Source organism: Ranitomeya imitator, chromosome 4 (genome assembly GCF_032444005.1).
Source record: "Ranitomeya imitator isolate aRanImi1 chromosome 4, aRanImi1.pri, whole genome shotgun sequence".
Taxonomy (NCBI): domain Eukaryota; kingdom Metazoa; phylum Chordata; class Amphibia; order Anura; family Dendrobatidae; genus Ranitomeya; species Ranitomeya imitator.
In genome coordinates, this window is record NC_091285.1 from 41707563 (window position 1) to 41713562 (window position 6000).

At 59.9% G+C, this 6000-nt stretch overlaps 1 protein-coding gene across 1 annotated transcript in view; it reads right to left on the minus strand.

Annotated features, from left to right (window-relative positions):
* RNF213 (ring finger protein 213) overlaps positions 1 to 4257 on the minus strand; it is a 297165-nt gene extending 292908 nt beyond the window's left edge. Inside the window, exon 1 of the mRNA XM_069763592.1 lies at positions 4175 to 4257. The gene's annotated coding sequence lies outside the window, so the exon portion shown is untranslated. The remainder of the gene's footprint in view (positions 1 to 4174) is intronic.
* Positions 4258 to 6000: the final 1743 nt, after the last annotated feature.

Sequence of the window (6000 nt, forward strand, 5' to 3'; positions counted from 1 at the left end):
GGGGGTGCTCGGGCGTGCACGGAGTATCGGGGGTGCTCGGGCGTGCACGGAGTATCGGGGGTGCTCGGGCGTGCACGGAGTATCGGGGGTGCTCGGGCGTGCACGGAGTATCGGGGGTGCTCGGGCGTGCACGGAGTATCGGGGGTGCTCGGGCGTGCACGGAGTATCGGGGGTGCTCGGGCGTGCACGGAGTATCGGGGGTGCTCGGGCGTGCACGGAGTATCGGGGGTGCTCGGGCGTGCACGGAGTATCGGGGGTGCTCGGGCGTGCACGGAGTATCGGGGGTGCTCGGGCGTGCACGGAGTATCGGGGGTGCTCGGGCGTGCACGGAGTATCGGGGGTGCTCGGGCGTGCACGGAGTATCGGGGGTGCTCGGGCGTGCACGGAGTATCGGGGGTGCTCGGGCGTGCACGGAGTATCGGGGGTGCTCGGGCGTGCACGGAGTATCGGGGGTGCTCGGGCGTGCACGGAGTATCGGGGGTGCTCGGGCGTGCACGGAGTATCGGGGGTGCTCGGGCGTGCACGGAGTATCGGGGGTGCTCGGGCGTGCACGGAGTATCGGGGGTGCTCGGGCGTGCACGGAGTATCGGGGGTGCTCGGGCGTGCACGGAGTATCGGGGGTGCTCGGGCGTGCACGGAGTATCGGGGGTGCTCGGGCGTGCACGGAGTATCGGGGGTGCTCGGGCGTGCACGGAGTATCGGGGGTGCTCGGGCGTGCACGGAGTATCGGGGGTGCTCGGGCGTGCACGGAGTATCGGGGGTGCTCGGGCGTGCACGGAGTATCGGGGGTGCTCGGGCGTGCACGGAGTATCGGGGGTGCTCGGGCGTGCACGGAGTATCGGGGGTGCTCGGGCGTGCACGGAGTATCGGGGGTGCTCGGGCGTGCACGGAGTATCGGGGGTGCTCGGGCGTGCACGGAGTATCGGGGGTGCTCGGGCGTGCACGGAGTATCGGGGGTGCTCGGGCGTGCACGGAGTATCGGGGGTGCTCGGGCGTGCACGGAGTATCGGGGGTGCTCGGGCGTGCACGGAGTATCGGGGGTGCTCGGGCGTGCACGGAGTATCGGGGGTGCTCGGGCGTGCACGGAGTATCGGGGGTGCTCGGGCGTGCACGGAGTATCGGGGGTGCTCGGGCGTGCACGGAGTATCGGGGGTGCTCGGGCGTGCACGGAGTATCGGGGGTGCTCGGGCGTGCACGGAGTATCGGGGGTGCTCGGGCGTGCACGGAGTATCGGGGGTGCTCGGGCGTGCACGGAGTATCGGGGGTGCTCGGGCGTGCACGGAGTATCGGGGGTGCTCGGGCGTGCACAGAGTATCGGGGGTGCTCGGGCGTGCACGGAGTATCGGGGGTGCTCGGGCGTGCACGGAGTATCGGGGGTGCTCGGGCGTGCACGGAGTATCGGGGGTGCTCGGGCGTGCACGGAGTATCGGGGGTGCTCGGGCGTGCACGGAGTATCGGGGGTGCTCGGGCGTGCACGGAGTATCGGGGGTGCTCGGGCGTGCACGGAGTATCGGGGGTGCTCGGGCGTGCACGGAGTATCGGGGGTGCTCGGGCGTGCACGGAGTATCGGGGGTGCTCGGGCGTGCACGGAGTATCGGGGGTGCTCGGGCGTGCACGGAGTATCGGGGGTGCTCGGGCGTGCACGGAGTATCGGGGGTGCTCGGGCGTGCACGGAGTATCGGGGGTGCTCGGGCGTGCACGGAGTATCGGGGGTGCTCGGGCGTGCACGGAGTATCGGGGGTGCTCGGGCGTGCACGGAGTATCGGGGGTGCTCGGGCGTGCACGGAGTATCGGGGGTGCTCGGGCGTGCACGGAGTATCGGGGGTGCTCGGGCGTGCACGGAGTATCGGGGGTGCTCGGGCGTGCACGGAGTATCGGGGGTGCTCGGGCGTGCACGGAGTATCGGGGGTGCTCGGGCGTGCACGGAGTATCGGGGGTGCTCGGGCGTGCACGGAGTATCGGGGGTGCTCGGGCGTGCACGGAGTATCGGGGGTGCTCGGGCGTGCACGGAGTATCGGGGGTGCTCGGGCGTGCACGGAGTATCGGGGGTGCTCGGGCGTGCACGGAGTATCGGGGGTGCTCGGGCGTGCACGGAGTATCGGGGGTGCTCGGGCGTGCACGGAGTATCGGGGGTGCTCGGGCGTGCACGGAGTATCGGGGGTGCTCGGGCGTGCACGGAGTATCGGGGGTGCTCGGGCGTGCACGGAGTATCGGGGGTGCTCGGGCGTGCACGGAGTATCGGGGGTGCTCGGGCGTGCACGGAGTATCGGGGGTGCTCGGGCGTGCACGGAGTATCGGGGGTGCTCGGGCGTGCACGGAGTATCGGGGGTGCTCGGGCGTGCACGGAGTATCGGGGGTGCTCGGGCGTGCACGGAGTATCGGGGGTGCTCGGGCGTGCACGGAGTATCGGGGGTGCTCGGGCGTGCACGGAGTATCGGGGGTGCTCGGGCGTGCACGGAGTATCGGGGTTGCTCGGGCGTGCACGGAGTATCGGGGGTGCTCGGGCGTGCACGGAGTATCGGGGGTGCTCGGGCGTGCACGGAGTATCGGGGGTGCTCGGGCGTGCACGGAGTATCGGGGGTGCTCGGGCGTGCACGGAGTATCGGGGGTGCTCGGGCGTGCACGGAGTATCGGGGGTGCTCGGGCGTGCACGGAGTATCGGGGGTGCTCGGGCGTGCACGGAGTATCGGGGGTGCTCGGGCGTGCACGGAGTATCGGGGGTGCTCGGGCGTGCACGGAGTATCGGGGGTGCTCGGGCGTGCACGGAGTATCGGGGGTGCTCGGGCGTGCACGGAGTATCGGGGGTGCTCGGGCGTGCACGGAGTATCGGGGGTGCTCGGGCGTGCACGGAGTATCGGGGGTGCTCGGGCGTGCACGGAGTATCGGGGGTGCTCGGGCGTGCACGGAGTATCGGGGGTGCTCGGGCGTGCACGGAGTATCGGGGGTGCTCGGGCGTGCACGGAGTATCGGGGGTGCTCGGGCGTGCACGGAGTATCGGGGGTGCTCGGGCGTGCACGGAGTATCGGGGGTGCTCGGTCGTGCACGGAGTATCGGGGGTGCTTGTGTATGCACGGAGTATCGGGGGTGCTCGGGCGTGCACGGGGTATCGCCAGCACTCGGATGACATGTTCGCGTCCCTGCATGTTTCATGGCTGTAGGGTATGTGCACGCGTTGCAGATTGGCCGCTGCGGATTCACAGCTGTTTTCCATGAGTTCACAGTACCATGTAAACCTATGGAAAAATCCGCAGTGCACATGGTGCGGAAAATACCGCGCGGAAACGCTGAGTTGTATTTTCCACAGCATGTCAACTCTTTGTGCAGATTCAGCAGCGGTTTACACCTGCTCCTCAATAGAAATCCGCACAAAAACACAGGAAATCTGCGGTAAATCCGCAGGTAAAACACAGTGCGTTTTACCTGCGGATTTTGCAAAAACGGTGCAGAAAAATCTGCACAGGAATCCGCAACGTGTGCACATAGCCTTAGACAGTGTATATCAGGCGTGTCACACGAGCACCCTCAGCAAACTCGAGTAACCAGGGAGAGATGAAGAGGGGTCGCTCTGGGATGCAATTTAATGTTTTAATAGATTAACCAGTTGCCGTCCATCTTTTGTTGCATACCATACGTATGTGTCCACCACGACACCACTATGCGGCATACATTGGCCATCGACCTAGGAATTCGAGGTGGGCGGGTTGCACAAAAATCCACTTTACTGCTTCTGTGTGAACAAAGCCCTGTCTCTCAGTGGAGTGGACCCTGCAGAAACGTCAGTGAGCGCCAACAGGAAAAAACCAGCCCTGAGGAGGAACCTAGTTCTGTCACGTGTGTGCACTTTGTCCTTTCTGAGCTCAGTGATGAAGCATGCAGCCCTTGCAGGCAGTGAGGAGTCAGTCAGCCCCTGCTCTTCCTCCTCAGTCACCCTGCTCTTCCTCCTCAGTCATCCTCCTCTGCACAGCATTGCCGGGAATCAGCTGCTGGTCACATGACTTGCTGCACTTTGTGGTGCACGCTTGCACCATGGTGGCAGAGCTGCAGACCGTGCGACCTCCTGCAGTGACTATGTGCACCCCCTGCTCCGTCCTCAGCACAGCACAGCACAGCACAGCAGCTATAATAACATGGGCGTCCAGCAGCACAGAACACACACAGAGCATGCAGCACCCACCAGCATCCAGCACTTCCGTCTTCTTCTCACAGGAGCTCGTCACCAGCCCAGTGACCCTCCGCAGCCAACCAGCACTGACTGGCAGTGCCCGCCTCACTAGTAAATAATCCCCCAAACTATAAAGTGTCAGTGCCCACCCAGACCCCCATGTTATCCCTCCAATCTCTATACGAGCAGGTCCTCTCCCCTTTTGGACTGTTTGACATTTTCCATTTTTCTCTGACTCACCCTCTAGGTCATTTAGGTTATTTTACATAAATAATACGGTACAAAAATATCCAGAAAATCATCAAAAACCATTACAGTTGCTAAAAATCAAATAATTGAGTGTCAGCTCTTCTCCCGTCAGTATTTATAAAGCCGGAGCGTTATAAATCAGAATTTGATTTGTGATGGCGGCTGATCGCAGCGGTATGTTATCTCCATTGGGCCACAGTCACACCTCGTTCAGTGATCATGCGCTGTTTTTACGCAGGGGAACTCTTCTGTCTGCGTCCACTGATGATGATGATGATTCCCACAAGTGTCGGCTGTACGTGACACCCTGCAGTATTGGCCCCGGACGATTTTGCAAACAATGGTGGCCAATTAACGTATTAAATACCACTGTCAATCGTGACGGCAGTATTCAAGTTGTTGCAAGGGGGTCACAACACCCCTTTAGTAACCATCGGACCGCCGGGATGAGAATCGCTGGTCCTGAGGTTTACCATGGTTCCCTGAGGTCATGTGATGATGACCCTAGGATACGGTGGTCTGTGAGATCAACTCGGATGAGTCTCGCACGGCAATACCCGGCGCTGCTGCCGGCATTCAGATCGGAGCGTGCGGCCGCATAGGAATACATGCAGCCGCACGCTCCGCTCCTGAGTGCCGGGTGCAGCGCCTGGTATTGCCGTGCAAGACTTATCCGAGTTTCTCGCAAGTGAGGATGAGCCCATAAGCTCAGTCTCACAGGCACAGTCAGTGAGACACTGACTGTCTTATGCACCGCTGCACATGAGTATACGGTACATAAAATAAAACGTAAAAAAGTTTAAAAAAAACTCAAATGATGAAAAGCCATTTCGCCACTCAAAAGGCAGTGTTTGTGATAAAATAAAAATAAACAAAAAACGTACACCTAATTGGTATCGCCACGTCTGGAACGACCCGCTTTAAAAAACTGTCATGTTATTTATTCCATTTGGCGAATGCCGTAAAAAAAAATTATAAAAAACATGCCAAAAAGCCGCTTTTTTATCATACTGACTGACAAAAAAGTGAATAAAAAGCGATCAAAAGACATATGTAAAAAAATTGGTATAAATGAAAACCGTCCCGCAAAAACAACAAGCCTTAATATGGCTCATTTGGTAAAAGAAATAAAAAAGTTACAGCTCTCAGAATATGACGATGCAAAAGCAAATTTTAGTGTGTAAAAAGATCAAAGCATAAAAAAACACAAATCTGGTATCGCTGTAATAGTATCACCCTCATGAACTAATCGGTCTTATCACTTTTATCGCAGGGTGATCGACGCAAAAATAAAAACAATAAGGCCGGCGTCACACTGGCGTTTTAAACGGCCGAGTGCAATGCGATAAAAAATCGCATTGCACTCAGACCAATGTTAAGATATGGGGCAGGTCCCAGCAGCCGACTTTTTGTTGGCCGTTTTCCTCGGTCCGAGACAATCGCAGCATGCTGCGATTGTCTCGGACCGAGGAAAACTCTCGGCTCACTCGCACCCATATAAGCCTATGGGTGCGAGTGAGACAGCGCACACCACTCAGATATCATCCGAGTGATGTGCGCTATAAGCGGACCCCAGCAATGGAGGAGAT